At 37.8% G+C, this 19,413-nt stretch overlaps 1 pseudogene across 1 annotated transcript in view; it reads left to right on the forward strand.

The window, feature by feature from the left end:
* The first annotated feature begins 3,129 nt into the window (after positions 1-3,129).
* LOC308337388 (dnaJ homolog subfamily B member 6-like) overlaps positions 3,130-19,413 on the forward strand; it is a 38,432-nt pseudogene continuing 22,148 nt past the window's right edge. The window contains exon 1 of the transcript in view: positions 3,130-3,173. The product of the transcript in view is annotated as a dnaJ homolog subfamily B member 6-like (transcript). The remainder of the gene's footprint in view (positions 3,174-19,413) is intronic.

Consider the following 19,413-nt stretch of genomic DNA (forward strand, 5'->3'; position numbering starts at 1 on the left):
TAAATGTTCAGTGAAAACTGCAAAACTTTGCTGGAATAGGGGTGCCTGGGTGGCTCAGTTAGTTGAACGTCTGACTTTTGATCTCAGCTCAGGTCTTGATCTCACGGTCATGAGTTCAAGTCCCACATTGGACTCTGGTGGGCGTAGAGCCTACTTTAAAAAAAAGAAAAAAAAACAGCAACTTTACTGGGGCATCTGGGTGGTTCATTTGTTAAGCATCTTTCTTCGGCTTAGGTCATGATCTCAGGTTTCTGGGGTTGAGCCCACAGCAGGCTCCCTGCTCAGTAGGAAGCCTGCCTCTCGCTCTCCCACTCCTCCTGCTTGTATTCCCTCTGTTACTGTCTCTCTCTCTCTGTCAAATAAATAAAATCTTTAAAAAAAAAGAAGGAAAACATGTAAATAAATAGGAAAACATCCTGTGTTCATGTATTGCAATATAATGTTCTTAAGATGTCAGTGCCACCCATAGTAATCTACAAATTTAATGCAATGCCTGTCAAAATCTGAACAACCTTTTATGCAGGAGCGAAAAAGCTAATCCACAAATTCATACAGAATTGCTAGGGTTTCTTTTTACCCAAATCAGTCTTGAAAAAGAGTAAAGTTGGAGGACTCAAGTTTTTTTTATTTCAAAGCTTAGTAGAGTTGGAATAGAATTGAGGTTCTAGAAATAAATCCATACACCTGTATCCAGTTGATTATTGATGAGGGTCCCAAGATGATTTGCAGGAATGAACCATATCTTCAACAAATAGTGCTTGGACAACAACATGGAAAGAAATGAAGTTGGACCTCTCCATTACACCTTCTACAAAACTCAAAATGCATCAGCATTCCAAATACAAGAGATAAATCTCTAGAACTTTTAAGTAGAAAACAGGAATAAATCTTCATGACCTTGGATTTGATGATGGTATCTTAATTGTGATTCCTAAAGCAGAAGCAAAAAGAGACATACTCAATTTTATCAAAATTTAATACTTTCATTGAGACATTACCAAGAAAGTAAAAAGACAATATGCAGAAGATGAGAAAATATTTACAAACCATATACTAAATAAGGGTTTTGTATCAAGAGTATATTATGTATTTTTTAAAAACCTGCTTACAGGGGTGCCTGGGTGGCTCAGTCCTTAGGCATCTGCCTTCAGCTCGGGTCATGGTCCCAGGGTCCTGGGATGGAGCCCTGCATGGGGTTCCTTGCTCGGCGGGGAGCCTGCTTCTCCCTCTCCCACTCCCCCTGCTTGTGTTACCTCTCACTGTGTTTCTCTCTGTCAAGTAAATAAATAAAATCTTGAAAAAAAACCCTGCTTAGGTCTCAATAACAAATTGACAGTTAAAAAATGGGCAACATTTTGTGGCACCTGGGTGGCTCAGTCAACTGCTTTTGGCTCAGGTCATGGTCCTAGGGTCCTGGAATTGAGCCCCACGTTGAGCTCCCTACTCAGCAGGGTGTCTGTTTCTCTCTGTCTCTCTGCCCCTGCCCCAGCTTGTGCTTTTTCTCTCAAATAAATGAAATCTTTAAAAAAATAAAAATCAGCAACATTTTAAGAAGGCATTTTTTCAAAGTAAATGGACAAAAAACATGAAAGATTCTTCATATGAGACATAAGTGAAGTGCAAATCAGAACCACAATGAGATTATTTCACAGCCACTACTTTGTAATTTAAAAAGCATGAAAAATAATGTGTTGGCAAAAATGTGCATAAATTGAAACCTGTTTCCATAACTGCTATTTAAAATGGTTCAGCTGCTGTAAAGTGCAAATGTCCAAGATAACAAAATTTTGGATAAATTTTGCATAAAAGGGAATAAATACTATTCAGTCACGAAAAGTCATGAATTAATGAGAACATGCTATATACTGTAGATGAAGTTACAAAACATGCTAAGTGAATGAAACTAGACACAAAAGGTTATATGTTGCATGATTCCATACATAGAGATAATTCGTTTGAAACAAAGAATTTTGATTGGTGGCTGCCAGGACCTGGGAGGAGAGGTAGTGTGGACAAACTATTTAATGACTATAGCGTTTTACTTTTGAGTGAGGTAAAGATTTTGCAACCAGATTGTGTTAATGTGCTTTAATGCGACTAAGTTGTTTACTTTAAAATTGTTACTTTAATGTTACATGGATTTAACATTAGGAAATTACGGTTTAAAATATAATCTGCCAAAAAGAATAGCCTAGTGTATCACATGATTTCACTGGTGACTTCTTTCAGATGTTAAAGAATAATTAACACCTGTCTTCAGCCTCTCTCAGAAAACAGAATTGAGGGAACACTTTAACTCATTTTGAGACTTTTCTGTGATACCAATGTCAGACGAACACAAAGAAAAACCTATAGGTCAGTGTACCTTATGACTATAAATGCCAAAAACCTTAATAAAGTACAAGTATACCAAACGTAGCAACACCTGAAACCAATGTAATATTGTGTGTCAAAAAAATTTAAGTAAAAAATTTAATAAAATGGTGAATAAAGTTTCATAAATTTAATAAAATGGTGAATTTTATTTATGTGGGTGTTAACCTCATTTAAAAAATTAAAGGAGGGGTGCATGGGTAGCTCAGTGGGTTAAGCTGCTGCCTTCAGCTCAGGTTGTGATCCCGGGGTCCTGGAATCAAGTCCCACATCGGGCTCTCTGCTTCGGCGGGGAGCCTGCTTCCCCCTCTCTCTCTCTGCCTGCCTCTCTGCCTACTATGCCTACTAGTACTCTCTAATAAAAAATAAAAATTAAAGGAATTGGTTACCTAAAAAATAAATAGGTGGAGAGCCAGATTTGGCTTGCATGGTGTAGTTTACTAAGCCTTGGCCTGGGTCTATTTAAGGTAATTTGCAATCTATTTATTACAACCAATTACAGATTTTTATGAGATGACTAAAGACATCACTCAGATTATAGTAGGTATATCTGACTTTTTGCAGAATGCTAATTTTTCTGAATTTCTGAACAACTCTTTGGAATCAGTATGAAATTGGCAGTTGATCCCATAGGAGATTGCCAAAGATTTGAGCATTTTCCACATAAAACACAGCTGTAGGGTCTCAAGTTCATTTGGCAACAGAAGAATAACAGACTATAAGCAGTACTAATATTCACCCTCTAGAATAGCGAAAATGAAACTGAGGATGCCAGATATTGGTGAGTATTTTGCTAACAGGTATCTTTCATAGAGTAACCGTGGGAGTATAATTGGTGAAAATCATGTTAGAAGACCTTTTAATGATATGTTTGTAAAGCTGAACATGCACATATCCTGTGATTCCAAAATCTAACTTACATGTATATGACCACAAAGATGGATACATATATGTTTACCTGAAGACATGTGTTAATGTATCATCACTATTCATAATAGCTCTAAACTGGAAAACATGCAAGCATCTATCAGCAGAATAGATACATTAATTTTGGTGGTGTTTTCTTTTAGTGGATTATGGCAATGAAAAATAATGAACTGTAACTGTATGTTATGTATGTATCTCACGTTGTTTTCAGCAGTGCAGCCGAATGTACTAACAAGAAGTCAGGATAGTGGTTCCTCTGGGTGAAAATATAATTAAAGTAGAATGCATGCCACTTTAGTGATACTGGGAATATTTTCTTCCTTAGGCTTGTTAAATTACCCTTTATATATACATGTAATTTATACCATCTTCTGTGTATCAGATTTTGCAATGTAATTTTGAAACTACATTAAAATAAAATACCAGTTACTGAGGATGCTCCCCAGAATGTACTATCTATTCTCCAATCACTTCCAAAAGTGGAATTATTATTTTTTGATGAAACCCAATGAGGCTCTTAAAGTATATGGTTACCATTTTCCTTATTTTTATTTTTTTATTAATATAATTTATTATTTGTTTCGGGGATATACATCTGTGAATCATCAGTCTTACACAATTCACAGCACTCACCATAGCACATTCCCTCCCAACCCTCAGTTTGTTTCCTGAGATAAAGAGTCTCTTACGGTTTGTCTCCCTTTCTGGTCCCATCTTGTTTTATTTTTCCCTCCCTTCTCCCATGACCCCCTGCCCTGCCTCTCAAATTCCTCATATCAAATCATGTGATAATTGTCTTTCTCTGATTGACTTATTTCACTTAGCATAATACCCTCTAGTTCCATCCACGTTTGCAAATGGCAAGATTTTGGGGGTTTTGGTGGCTGCATAGTATTCCATTGTATGCCTGTTTTGTTTTGTTTTGTTTTCCCCTTCTTCCTAATACATCTCAGGTTAAGTGCTGGAGAATTTAGCAAATAGATCTATAGGCAGAGACCAAAAATCAAAATAGAACAAAGCCCTAGGAGAACCCTTTTCCTACAGTTAGATAATGCTGCCCTACTCCATCCAAACTTCAGGATAAAAATCACTCAGTCCACACCCCCAACAGCAAAGGCTGAGTGGGGATCATAGACTTTACGCTATACCAAGTACCAAGCTATAATGAGCCTCTCATCCCCCCTCAACCAGTGTCAGGATGGTATCAGAGAAAACCCACTGCACAGCAAAGTCTTTACTTTACTGAAGGCAAGACTAATCCCATCACAGCGTAAGTAGAGGCCTTGCAGACATCTTGATTTATATTCACATCCAGTAAAAGGAAAGCCCTTCCCACTTCCTGTTGGTTTTCAGATAGAAGCCATGTGGAAAGCTGGTACTTTGACCACCCAGCCCTCATTAAGATCCATCCATCTTGGTATCTGGAGAGGACATACGGTGCGGAGAATTAATAAAATATGCTGTTCTCTCATTCCTCCATATGACAACAGTAATGAGCCTTTCCTCACTCTTATAGCGTTCAAAGAATGCCAAGAAGAGAACCTATACTTTCATCCCTACCTGGTACTTAGATGGCAGAACCTCCCTCCCTCCCCAGAGTTGTCTTAGAGGAGGTCTGTAAAAATAAGATTCAAATGAATTGCAGAGTCTCATGTACCCTAAACGTCTAGTATAGGATTAAAAAAATCACCCGTTATTATTATAAACCAGAAGAATTTCAACTTTGAGAAAAGACAATAAATAGCTTCATCATAGGGATGACACATGTTGGAATTACCTGACGAGAATGTTAAAGCAGCCCTTATGGGAATGATATAACAAGCAATTACAAACACTTGAAACAAAATACCAGAAAGTCAAGAAAGAGGATATGAAAAAACAAAGTGTTTAATTTTACAGCTGAAAAATATAATAGGTAACTAGATGGAATGAAGATGGCAGAGAAAAGACTTAGTGAACTTAAAACAATTGAAATTATTCAGACTGAGCAACAGAGATCAAACAGACTAAAAAAAGAAATGGAGAAAACCTCAATGGTGTTTGAGAAGGTTAAAAAAAAAAAAAGGGTCCACATTGTTGTCATTGGGGTTGTAAAAGGGGGGAAGAAAGTGGTTAAGTCCAAAATGTGTTTGACAAAATAATGACCAAAGATTCCTCCCATGTTTGAAAATACATAAACCTATGGATTCACAAAGCTTAGTGAACCCTAAACTTTAGAATCCCAAAGAAATTTGTCTGAGGCACATTAATAACCAAAGCTTTGAAAACAAAAGATAATCCTGGAAGTGGCCAGAGGGGGTCAAATGCATTACTTGTAGGAAAAAAATGTAAATGACAGGTTTGTTGTTAGAAACTGTGGAGGCCAGAAATAGATTGCATTACAAAACAATCAACTAAGAATATAGAACAGATTTAAATTTTATGCATCAAACAACAGAACTCCAGAATAGAGAAAGCAATAACAGATACAGAAATAATAAAATTAACAAATAGAATTGATAAATACAACATTTCTCACAGTAATGGATAGAATTAGAAAATTAGTAGAGACTTGATAAAAACTATGAGTTACCTTGATTTAATTCACATGTGTAAAACAGTCCATTCAGCAATGCCAAAGTACTTTCTTTTCAAATGCGTATAGGCCATACAGAAAATAAATCAAATTTGGGGTTACAAAACCTCAACACGTTGAAAAGAATTTTAATGATACAGAGGGTTTTTACCACAACAGTGTTAAAGTAGAAATATGTAACTGAAAGGTAATGGGAAGTTATTTTTTAAATATTTATTTGAGAGAGAGAATATATTTAATATATTTAAGAAAATATTCACAGAGCAGTAATGTCATTGGACTTGTGCCTAAAACACATAAATAACCTCTAAACTCAACAATAAAAATGCAAACCATATAGTTAGAAATTGGGCAAGAAAGTTGTAAAAGAATTTTCCTGATAAGGCTAGAGAAATGTCACTAAGGGCATAGAAAGATACTGAAAATCATTAGCAATTAAGGAAGTCCAAACTAATACCATGATGACATGAAACTACATACTTGTTACAAGAGTATATAACATTGAGGGTGCCTGGGTGGCTCAGCCGTTAAGTGTCTGCCTTCTGCTCAGGTCACGATCCCAGAGTCCTGGGACTGAGCCCCACATCCGGCTCCCTGCTTGGTGGGAAAACCGCTTCTGCCTCTCCCACTACCCCTGCTAGTGTTCCCTCTCCGGCTGTGTCTTTCTCTGTCAAATAAATAAACAAAATCTTTAAAAAAATGAAATATATAACACTGACCACACAAAATTCTGAGGAAGATGTGGAGAAACTGGAACTCTTACACATTCCTGATGGGTACATCAAATCCACTCTAAAAACCAGTTTAGGATTTTTTAAAAAATATATTTTATTTATTTATTTGACAGAGAGATAGAGAGCACAAGTAGGCAGAGCGGCAGGCAGAGGGAGAGGGAGAAGCAGGCTCTCTGCTGAGCAGGGAGCCCAATACGGGACTCGATTCCAGGACCCTGGGATCATGACCTGAGCCAAAGGCAGCCGCTTAACCAACTGAGCCACCAAGGAGCCCTAGAAGTTTCTTTTTAAACTGAACACACAGTTAAGAATCAGTAATTTCAGTCATGGGTTTTTATTTTAGAGAAATGAAAAGTATCTACCCAAAAGCTCATATTTAAATATTTACAACAGTTTTATTTGGAATAGTCACAAACAAATCAATCTACATTTCCGTCAACAGGTGAATGGTTAAAATTTTGTGGTACATCCACACCATGGAATACTACTCAGCAACAATGAATTGTTGATAGACACAAAAACTTGCATGTTTCTCAAATGTAGTATAGTGAATGAAAAACTCATTTCAAATGGTCACATATGCATGATTACTTAACATAAAATCATTCAGATGGAAACAGATTATTACTTGTCATCTGTTAGGTATGACAGATGGTATTGGTGGGTGTGATTACAAAGGAGTAGCACAAGGGAAATTGGCGCTTCCTGATGGCACACAGGAGAAGAAGGAGGTACAATCAAGTCAGCCACAAGAGAAAGGGAGCAGGGGACAACAGTAGAAAAGACTGTCGCCCTGAACAACTCCTCAGTCCCGTATTTATTAGATATAGACAGTAATCAACAAAGGAGCTGAAGAAGGCTACACATTAATCATATGCCTTGTAGATAAACAAGAAGGAAGGCAAAATATATCTAGCCAGGCAGTGTAAAGTTTATAGTTGAGCAAGCACATTCAAAGGGATCATCTAATTAGCCACAGGTGCTCTCCGGCGAAGGGGAGATTATGGAAAAATGAAGCAGGCGGCATTCTGTCCTGAGCGCCTGATTGGGCCGGGCGTTCCCAGCTGCTTGGCCTCAAGGATGTATATCGTCCTCTTCCCCAGAGGCCTGTTGCCAGTATATATTTTTCTTAAGCCTATATCTAAACATGCTTGGCAACTAAATTTCTCATGGGTTATATTTTAAGTAATAAATTGTTCTGAGGGACAGTTACAGGAAATCTTTGTAATGATGGAATAGTTCTGAATTTAGAACTGTGGTGGCTACACCAATCTACATATGAGATAAAATAGCATGTAATTATACACACACTTTGTATCAACGTTGCTTTTCTGGATTTGATATTGTACTACAGTGATGCTATAGTATTAGTTGTCGGGAAGACTAGATGAGAGGTATGAGTAACTTTCAGTACTGTCTTTGCAATATTCTGTCTCTAATTATTTAAATATAATTTGTTAAAAATATAAATCACCTAGAAAAAAAGAACGCCCACTTTAATTTTTTAAAAATTTTACTTATTTGTCAGAGAGAGTGGGAGAGAGAACACAAGCAGGGGGAGTGGCAGACAGGGAGAGAAGCAGGCTCCCCACTGAGCAAGGAGCCTGATGCAGGACTCAATCTCAGGACCCTGGGATCATGACCTGAGCTGATGGCAGACATTTAACTGACTGAGCCACCCAGGTGTCCTATGAATACCCACTTTAAATAGAGTAACAAAGTTTTGTTACAATAGTAACAGGAAGAAAAATGATAAATCTTGTGAACACGAATCAAAAGAAGTGTGGAAGGACAAGACTTCAGAACAGAGAAAATCACCTAAGTTATTCCTAAATTTGGTTGCAACTAAACTGCAGGTTTTCAACATACATGAAACAAAAAATGAAAAAAGAAATAGATCCAAAATTATTCTTGGAGACCTTAGCTATACTCTCATTATTCATTAATTTATTATTATTATTCACTCACTGTCTCATTTATTAAGATATGTAGACAGAAAATATCATGGATGTAGAAGACTGAACACTATCAATTAACTTGACTTAAATGACATTTATGGAACACTCCATTCCACAACAGTAGTTTGCAAATTCACTTGAGACATTCAGAAGTATTCACCATATACCTGACCAAAAGATAATCTGATCAAATGAATATAATCACGGAAAGCATTATTTGTGGCAGTAATGGAATTAAAGTAGAAATCAATAACAGAGACTTCTAATAATTACCACAATATTTGGAAATTAAGCAACAACTTCTCCAAAAGTTGGTCTAAGAAATTTTGGTGCAAATTAGAAAATATTTTGTACTGAATAAAAAGGAAATATAACATCAAAACTGGGAAGTTTCTAATACAGAACTAGGATTTTTAAAAATTTTTTAAATTTTTATAAACATATATTACTAGCCCCAGGGGTACAGGTCTGTGAATCGCCAGGTTTACACACTTCACAGCACTCACCATAGCACATGAACTAGGACATTTTTAACATTGAATGCTTATATTAGAATTAAAGAAATGCCTTCAATTAATTGAAACTTGAAAAAGCTAGAAAAAAACAAAGTGAAGGCAAGCAACGGTAATGAATAATAAATATGAGAGCAAAAATCAGTACATTGGAAAGTGGGAAACAATAAAGGGAAATTAGCAAAAACAAAAGATTTTTAAATCAACGCATTTGATAAGCTACCAGCCTAAGTCTGCAAGAAAAAAGAGACAAGGCAAAATTATTCTAATTAGAAGTAAAAGAGGTGACATCACTAATACCCTAAAGACACTAAAAAATACTAAAACACTATTACAACTCTCCCACGAATAGAAAATCTAAATAAGTTCATATTAATGAAAGAACTTCAATTTATAGTTAAATAACCTTTTGACTTCAAAATTGTGTGAGGCGAACGTGATAACCACTACACTACAGAAACCGGCCACAACTTCAAAATTGTGGTGGAAGAAGTCAATGACCTAAATTGGTTGAGAGACACTGTGTTCATGGATTGGAAGACTCAGTGTATAGTAAAGATGCCAGTTTTCCCAAGTTGATCAGTAGAATTAATGGTATTCTAAACGCAATCCCAGAAGTTAATACAGTGCCTGCCTACTAAATTGTGTTCAATAAGTATTTTTGTATGATTGAGTGATGAAATGAATGATAAAATTAAAATACTTTAGGGGCGCCTGGGTGGCTCAGTGGGTTAAAGCCTCTGGCTTCAGCTCAGGTCATGGTCCCAGGGTCCTGGGGTCGCGCCCCGCATCGGGCTGTCTGCTCAGCGGGGAGCCTGCTTCCCCGCCCCTCGCCTGCCTCTCTGCCCACTTGTGATCTCTGTCTGTCAAATAAATAAATAAAATCTTAAAAAAAATACTTTACAAATACATTTTATATGTAGAACCCATTTTTAAGTTTGAGGATTCCCTATACATCAGTTTTCCATTTGTTTAATGTAACAATAGTGAGATCTTAGCTTTTAAAAAATTCAATGCAAGGTATCATATGGGTATAAAATATATTGATTTGAAAAAAAATAAAATATATTGATTTGTATTCAGTATGATGACCCAACATCATAGATTTCGCATATATATTTTAAAATTTTATACATTCTAGTATGCATTTTCTTATTTAGTTCACCCAAATTTTTTTTTTTTTAATTTCTCTACGTTCCTATTGTGGATGTATTTGTTTAATGGAGGTTGGATGAAAAGTAATATGTAGTTGACTACCATGAGGGTTGATTTTATATGTTTTGGGGAGTTTTGCTAAACTACTCCATAATATTGCTGCCTCAGCATCCATTTTGTATGGCCAAGAGTCCTGTGGGAACCTTGAACTGACACTAGCCTTCCCAGGAATCCCCTAGATAACAGCCCACAGAGTTATAAGTAAATGTAAGTTCCTGATAGGGCACCTGGGTGACTCAGTGGGTTAAGCCTCTTCCTTTCGGCTCAGGTCACGATCTCAGGGTCCTGGGCTGGAGCCCCACATCGGGCTCTCTGCTCAGCAGGGAGTCTGCTTCCCCCTCTCTCTCTGCCTGCCTGTCTGCCTACTTATGATCTCTCTGTCAAATAAATGAATAAAATCTTTAAAAAAGGGACTCTTGCAATTGCACTGCTGGGTATTTGCCCCAAAGATACAGATGTAGTGAAAAGAAGGGCCATCTGTACCCCAATGTTTATAGCAACAATGGCCATGGTCGCCAAACTGTGGAAAGAACCAAGATGCCCTTCAACGGACGAATGGATAAGGAAGATGTGGTCCATATATACAATGGAGTATTATGCCTCCATCAGAAAGGACGAATACCCAACTTTTGTAGCAACATGGATGGGACTGGAAGAGATTATGCTGAGTGAAATAAGTCAAGCAGATAGAGTCAATTATCATATGGTTTCACTTATTTGTGGAGCATAACAAATAACATGGAGGACATGGGGAGATGGAGAGGATAAGGGAGTTGAGGGAAATTGGAAGGGGAGGTGAACCATGAGAGACTATGGACTCTGAAAAACAACCTGAGGGTTTTGAAGGGGCGGGGGGGGGTGGGAGGTTGGGGGAGCCAGGTGGTGGGTATTAAGGAGGGCACGTATTGCATGGAGCACTGGGTGTGGTGCAAAAACAATGAATACTGTTAGGCTGAAAAGAAATGAAAAAAAAGGGGGGGACTCTTTAAGAAAATATAAGTTCCTGATATGACTACAGCAACTGCCCTTGTGATAAGCATTCTCCCCACCTACCAGAGCCTTCCCCTTGTGCATGTCTTACATAAGACCCCCCAAGAAACTTACAAAACTCTGCTCTTTTTGGTTTGCATTGCCCAATCTGTCCTTAGCCTGAGAACCCCAAGCACTCTGCCTGCAGACCCTAATAAGGGCATGTGCCCTAGGTCCTTTGCTGCTCTCTGTGCCTGCACCCTGCCTTGAATACCCTCATGTGGCCCCTTGAGGATGCTATGTACCTCCTCCAGGACCTGTGAATAACAAAGTTCTCTATTTCACTTTCCCTTGCAGTCTTTTGTTGAGCCGTGAATCACCATTTGACAACCTGCAGTTCTTAACAAATGTTAATTTAACAAAGTTACAGCAGGCTTCAACTTGACTGGGCTAAGTGATGCCCAGAAAGCTTTAAAACATTTTTGTTTTGTTTTATTTTTTTTGCTGAGTGTTTCTGTGAGGGCGTATTCAGAAGAGATTAATATTTGTATCAGTATACTAAATAAAGAATATCTTAACACCCATGCGAATGGGCACCATTCAATCTGTTGAGGGCCTGGATAGAACAAAAAGGCAAAGGAATTGTCTTTCCTGCTCTCAGACATTGCAACTCCTGTTTCCCAGGCTTCAGCCTCCAGGACTTCTACCAGCACCTCTGCCCCTTGCCCTAGACTTTCAGTATTGACTAAGAGTTAAACCATTGTTTCCCCTGGTTCCCAGAACTTCAGACTCAGACTGAATTATACCACCAGATTTTCCATTTGTCCAGTTTACAGACAGCAGATCATAAGACTTCTCAGCCTTCATAACTACATAAACCAAATCCTGTAATAAATCTCCTCTTACACATTTGCATATATATGTGTGTGTATGTGTGTATATATTACATGAAGTTATATGTATATATCACAGTTATATATATACACACATATATCTGAGATATTGATATAGATATCGATATAGATATAGATCTATATGATAGACCACTGTTTCTCTGGAGAACCCTGACTAATACAACAACTTTATTTGTGTGTAAAGTGAAGTACTAAGAAATAACACTTTCAAATTTAAATCTCAGGGCTTAGAATGCTCAAATTCGGAAGACTGATTTTTAACCATTAGATTAAAATTCTCATTTCTGTTTCTTAATATCGTCAAATGTTAACATTAAAAGGTTAGAGCAATTATAATTAGAAAAATTTACCTGTAGATGGGGCTCCTGGGTGGCCCAGTCTTTTAAGAGTCTGACTCTTGTTTTGGCTTAGGTTATGATCTCAGTGTTGTGAGACTGAGCCCCATGTTGAGTTCTGTGCTGGGGATGGAGCCTACTTAAGATTCTTTCCCTCTTCCTTTTGCCCCCCCAAAATGAAAAAGAAAAATTTACCAGTAGAGCAATTATACCTTAGTCTGGCAAATTTATTTGAGAACCATTTTAACCACTTATCAGTCAGTGTTCTTAAGTTGGGCTACATTAATGATAATTTATCCCCCAAATATTTTCTAATATATTCACAAGTGTCTGTCATCAAGATTTTTTTTGTAGACTAATAGAAATAGAGTTAATGTTTTGTTGGTTTTTTTTACTGTAATGGTATGAAATATGCCAGTTATTGAAGAGTAAATTGCAATTGTAGGCTTTAATAAAAACATTGGAAAGCAAGTAAATTATTTTATATACATATAGAGTTCACAGTAGCTGGGTGTTTTCTTAAAATATGGAACTATGTCTAGGTAACAACACCCGTTGGTCCTTTCACTTTTTAAAATAAGTTTGTAGCAAACAGACCATAAGGTAACCCCTAAAGATTTCTTTTCTTTTCTTTTTTTTTTTATTAAATTTTTTATTTATTTTCAGCGTAACAGTATTCATTGTTTTTTCACCACACCCAGTGCTCCATGCAATCTGTGCCCTCCCTAATACCCACCACCTGGTTCCCCCAACCTCCCACCCCCGCCCCTTCAAAGCCCTCAGGTTGTTTTTCAGAGTCCATAGTCTCTCATGCTTCACCTCCCCTTCCAATTTCCCTCAACTCCCTTCTCCTCTCCATCTACCCTTGTCCTCTATATTATTTGTTATGCTCCACCAGTAAGTGAAACCATATGATACTTGACTTTCTCTGTTTGACTTATTTCACTCAGCATAATAAAGATTTCTTTTCTACTAATGTTCACACCTTTGTTTATTCCCTTCCCCATGTGTGCATACGGTACTTGTGACTTCTAACCAAATAGCAAATTATAAACAATGGCCAAAGTTGATGGAATGTCACTTCCTGGATTAGGTTATGTTACATGGCAAACATCACTTCTATAATAGCATCATGTTGTATAAGATTGTGTTAGAGTGGAGGAAAAGAGTCTCATTGCTGGTTTGACAATGTAAGCAGCTATGTTAGGGAAACATGGGAATAGAGCTGTGTGTATCATTTAGGATCTGAAGACCATTTCCTGCTAGCAGCCAGCAAAAAGCTTGAAACTTCGGTTACATGGCCACAAGAACATGAATTCTGCCAACAATCTGAACGAACGTGGAAGTATATTCATCCCCAGTTATTTTTCCAGATAAGAATGCAGTCCAGCTAACACCTTGATTGCAGTCTTGTGAGACCCTAAACAGAGGATGCAACTAAGCTGTCGCAAAACCTTGGCCATAGAAAACTTGAAGCAATATATGTGTGTTGTTTAAAACTGTTTAGTTTGTGATAATTTTTAGGCAAGAATAGAGAACAAATACAAAGCTTAATGTGAATCTTAGCTGGTTCTCTGTAAATAACCTATCTTAAAAAAATCCTTTCCCGAAGTAAGTATTTAATTGTGATTTACCTTATAAGGAATTAAATGGAGAATTCCCATGACGTGCAATGCGAAGAGGCTATTTTGTCTTGAATGACATTTTCTAAATATTAAACATACCTGCATAGACCTCTGTATCATTGAAGATTGTCTTCATATTAAGTGATATGGAAAACTGTTATATAAATAAGCCAAAGATGGCCCCTATATGTTAGTCCTGTATTTCCTTCACAACAGACCAGAACAATTAGCTTAAACACCCACTAGTGGCAAACTCAATTTTTTACACATTTAAAAATTTGTACAATTTTTACAAATGTATACATTTTATGCAGTTGCTTTAAATGTAGCCCTTATAAGCATATGTTTAGCCTTTTGGGGCTTGCCTGATTTGCATGCTTTGTAAAACTGTCCTTATAAATCTGCTGGTCATAGATAAGGTAAACCCTGGTTGCTATAAATGACCCCAAGCTGCTTCTGCCCTGTGGAGCTCTCTGAGCAAGAGTCCGCATCTTGGGGCTGAGTGGTATTACCTATACAGTAAGACCCCTTTCCTATTCCCTTCTTTTCTTGAAGTTTCTTTGTTTCCTCCTCTTCTGAGTGGTGCAACTCTGGAAGGTCCCATGCTGTAAGGAACGAACCCATCCCCTAGTCATAGAAATCTATTTAAAATACTACCTGAATAAAGCTCATGGTATGCTACTGCCACCTTGTGGTCATATTTTTCCCAGATCAGCTCAGAAACTCCCAAACTCACTACAGAAACTGACCCTCTGCTTATAAATATTTTCTCCTTCTCTATAGAGATCATTTCAGAAGTATAACAGATAGTTGTCAAGAACTATATCTGGAATCCATTTGAATAGGCTTTGACCTGGTAATATTTGATTAGCACTGGAAACTATTATCATCTCGTATAGTTTTCAGGACTGCTCTTAAAAGCTTAATCTTTTTTTTTTTTTTTTCTATAAGGGGGTTTATGAGCTATCTACTGTGGTGTAACAGACATTGCCCCAAAATGTAATGGTTTAAAACAACAAACATTAATTACATAGTTTGTAGGAGTTAGAAATTTGGGTGTAGTTTAGTTGATAGCTCTGGCACAGCATCTCTTGGGCTATTGGAGATAAGGAGTCTGCTCAGACTGCAGTTACCTTGAAGGTTTGACTGGGTTGTAGGATTAACTTGTAAGATTGTTCAATCACATTGTTTTGGGCAGAAATGCTCCCTTCTATGTGGCCCACAGCATGCAGCAGTTGGCTTTCCCAAGAGTGAATAGTCCGAGAGAGAGAGAGCAAGAAAGATGCTATTTGTGACTTAGTCCTTCTGAGTCATGTACTATTACTTCCAGTTTTTTCTATTTATTATGATTGAGTCACTAAATACAACCCACATTTATAGAATGATAGACACCACCATTTAAAGGATGGATACTAGAGAGATTATAAACCTTTTTTTTTTCTTTGAGAGAAAGATTTTGTAGACTTTTTCTTAGAGAGACATGCACAGAGATAAGCAGGCTCCACGACCAGTATGAGCCTGATGCAGGGGTCGATATCACAACCCTGAGATCATGACCTGAGCTGAAATCAAGATTCAGATGCTTAACCAACTGAGCCACCGAGGTGCCCCTGTAGACATATTTTTAAGCCATTATAGGAGAGATGCCAGCAACCATGACTGAGTAAAAGACTCCTAATCTTGTCCCTCCACAAAATCTATGAACAAATGGACAAAAATTGCCAAAATCAACATTATTTGAACTGTGGAGATAAACCAAAGTCTTAAATCAACCTGGGCAAACTCTTATTCCAAAAACTGTAGTTGATTCTCAATGAGAACAGCAAATTGTGGCATTTTAATTTACTAATTAATCCTTTATCTGAGGAAAGTAATCCCTAATCAGATCCAGGAAGCACAGAGAGCCTCTAACTAGATTAACCTAATGAGGTCCATGCAAAGACACATAATAATTAAAATGGCAAAAAGTTATGATAAAGAGAACATTTTAAGAACAGCAAAAGAAAACAGTTACATACCAGAGAGATCCCTTAGGGCTCTCAGTTGATTTGTCAGAAGAAACTTTGCAGGCCAGAAGAGAGTGGCATGATATGTTCAAAGTACTGAAAGGAAAATATTGTGCAACCAAGAATAATCTATCCAGCAAGGCTTACATTTACATTCAAAATAGAAGGAGAGATAAGGAGTTTCCCAGAAAAAAAAAATTAAAGGAGTTCATCACCACTAAACCAGCCTTACAAGAAACATTAAAGGGAATTCCTTGAGTGGAAAGAAAAGGCCATAACTAGAAGCAAGAAAATTATAAAAGGAAAGAATTTCACAGTTAATGCAAACTCGTACCAAAGGTAGAAGATAAGACATTTATAAAGCCAAAACAGAAAATAAAACATGAAAGTAGTAAAATAATTTCTATCTACAAAAATCAGCCAAGGGATACATAAAATTAAAAGAAGTAAGATATGACATCATATATGTAAACATGGAAAGGAGAATAAAAATTTAGTGCTTCTGGAATGTACTTGAACTTAAGGAACCATCAACTTCATATAGACTGCTATGCATATGATATGTTAATATGAGCCTAATGGTAACCACAAATCAAAAAACTAATACACACACAAAAAGAATGGAATCCAAGTATAATACTAAATAAAGTTTTCCCTCACAAGGAAAGAGAGCAAGAGAAGAGGAAAGGAAGAAGAACTATAAAAATGATGAGAAAACAATAAACAAAATGGCAATAAGTACATAGCTATCAATAATTACTTTAAGGTAAATGTTCTAAATACTCCAATCAAAAGACATAGAGTAATGGAATAGATTTTAAAAAGACTGTGTGAAGATGACAGTGGAGTCGGCGGACCCTAGGCTCATCTTGTCCATAAACACAACTGGGTAACTATCAACCCACTCTAATTACCCCAGAAATCAACCTGAAGACTGAAAGAAGAAACTGCACAACTAAAAGGAGAGAAGAGACCACATTGAAGAAAGTAAAACGTGTGGAGACTTGGTTTAGGGGAGAAATGGATCATGGGTGCTGTGGAGGGGAGAGAGCTATGGTTGAAGAGAAGGGTAAGAGAGAGTACAGCACACATGGGAACACATAGGAGAACATTTCCTCAAAGCCATTGGCTGGAAAAATGAGAGAGGCTGGTTTCCTAGTTCTTGAAACTAGTAGGTCTTGAGTTTTCAAGGTCAGCAGGCTTGGCTGGGATAGAGCACTGAGGGCACTGCCCTGCTCCTGGAGAGAAGGCAGGCAGACAACTTGGGTGCAGACAGCATGGGAACAGCTATCTGAAGAACACCTGGGACACACAGGGTGTAGATTATTTGCTCTTCTCCCAGTGCATCCCTGAGAAGCAGTATTTACAGAGAGATACCTCTCCAGGGGCAAAGGAGCTGGCTGGCACCGTGCCCCTTCCCCACTCCTCAACATAAACACAGAGCCATCTGTGGGAAGCAGTGCAGTGCTGACACTGCCTGCTTAACTTGCTTACACCAAGCTCCACATCCCTGCACTCTGGTGGGACTGCCCTTCTTGGTCAAGCTTGCCTCAGTCCCAGGGTGGTGGGATCCTTCCCCGCCAGGAGACCCTGTCCACAACACATCTCCAAACAAGAGTTCTGCAGGGCTTCAGTTCTAGTGGAAGTAGTATCAGGTCTCATTTCACAAGCAGGCCAGAGCACACCTAGTTAAAACTTGCCACATTCAGGCCAAGGACCAAACACTGGCCCACTGCAGGCAAGGAGAGCTTCTGCAGACAATTGGCCTGAAGGATAGAGCAGCCAAAATACAATAGCAGAGTGTACACAGCACACACTAGAGACACTCCCTGAAGCACCAAGCCATGGACACTACATGACCTCTTTATAAAGCCATTACTCTCAGGAGCAGAGAACCAAACTGGCTTTTCTAACACAGAGAAGAAAGCAGATACTTAGACAAAATGCCAAGATGGAGGAGTTCATTCCAAATGAAAGAACAAGGTAAGGCTATGGCCAGAGATCTAAGTGAAACAAATATAAGTACCCTGCCTGATGGAGAAGTTAAAACGTAAGGATACTCCCTGGGCTTGAGAAAGAATGGAAAACATCAGGGAGATCCTTACCATGGAGAAAAAAGAGTTAAAAAAGAATCCGAAATGAAGAATGTAGTAAATGAAATTGGAAACAGACTGGATGCAATAATCATCAGTCTGGAAGAAGGAGAGGAAGGAATTAGTGACGAAGAAGACAAAATAATTGAAATCAATGAAACTGAACAAAAGAGAGAAAGAGTTATGGAACATAAGAATAGACTTAGGGAACTCAGTGACTCCATCAAACATAATAACACTCATATTATAGGAGTCCCAAAAGAAGAAGAGAGAAACTTGGGGGCAGATAATTTATTTGAGGAAATAATAACTGAAAACTTTCCTAATCTGGGGAAGGAAACAGACATACAGATTCAGAAGGCACAGAAAACTCCCGTCAAAATGAACAAAAGCAGGCGGAAACTTGGCAAGCCAGAAGAAAGTGGCATGATACATTTAATGTGCCGAATGGGAAGAATCTGCAGCTAAGAATACTCTATCCAGCAAGGCTATCATTTGGAATAGAAGGAGAAAGAGATTCCCAGAGAAACAAGCAAAAGAATTCATGATCACTAAACCAGCCCTGCAAGAAATATTAGAGACACCTTGAGTGAGAAAGAAAGACCAAAAGTGACAAAGACAGGAAAGGATCAGAGAAAATCTCCAGAAACAGTGAAATAACAGTTAATACAATGGCACTAACTTCATATCTGTCAAAAATTAGTCTGAATGTAAATGGACTAAATGCTGCAATCAAAAGACATAAGTTGTCAGAATAGATTAAGAAAAAAAGAAAGAAAAAGCAAGACACATCCATATATTGCCAACGAGAGACTCATGTTAGACCTAAAGACACCTTCCAGTTGAAAATGAGGGAATGGAGAAATATTTACCACACAAAAGGATGTCAAAAGAAAGCTGGAATAGCAATACTACTAGACTTTAAAACAAAGACTGTAGGGCGCCTGCGTGACTCAGTGGGTTAAGCCTCTGCCTTCAGCTCAGGTCATGATCTCAGGGTCCTGGGATCGAGGCCCGCATCGGGCTCTCTGCTCAGTGGGGAGCCTGCTTCCACCTCTCTGTCTACTTGTGACCTCTCTCTCTCTCTCTCAAATAAATAAATAAAATCTTTAAAAAAACAAAAACAAAAAAAACGAAGACTGTAACAAAAGATAAAGAATTGGCACTATATCATAAT

The sequence above is a fragment of the Martes martes genome (genome assembly GCF_963455335.1).
Source record: "Martes martes genome assembly, chromosome: X".
In the NCBI taxonomy this organism is placed as follows: domain Eukaryota; kingdom Metazoa; phylum Chordata; class Mammalia; order Carnivora; family Mustelidae; genus Martes; species Martes martes.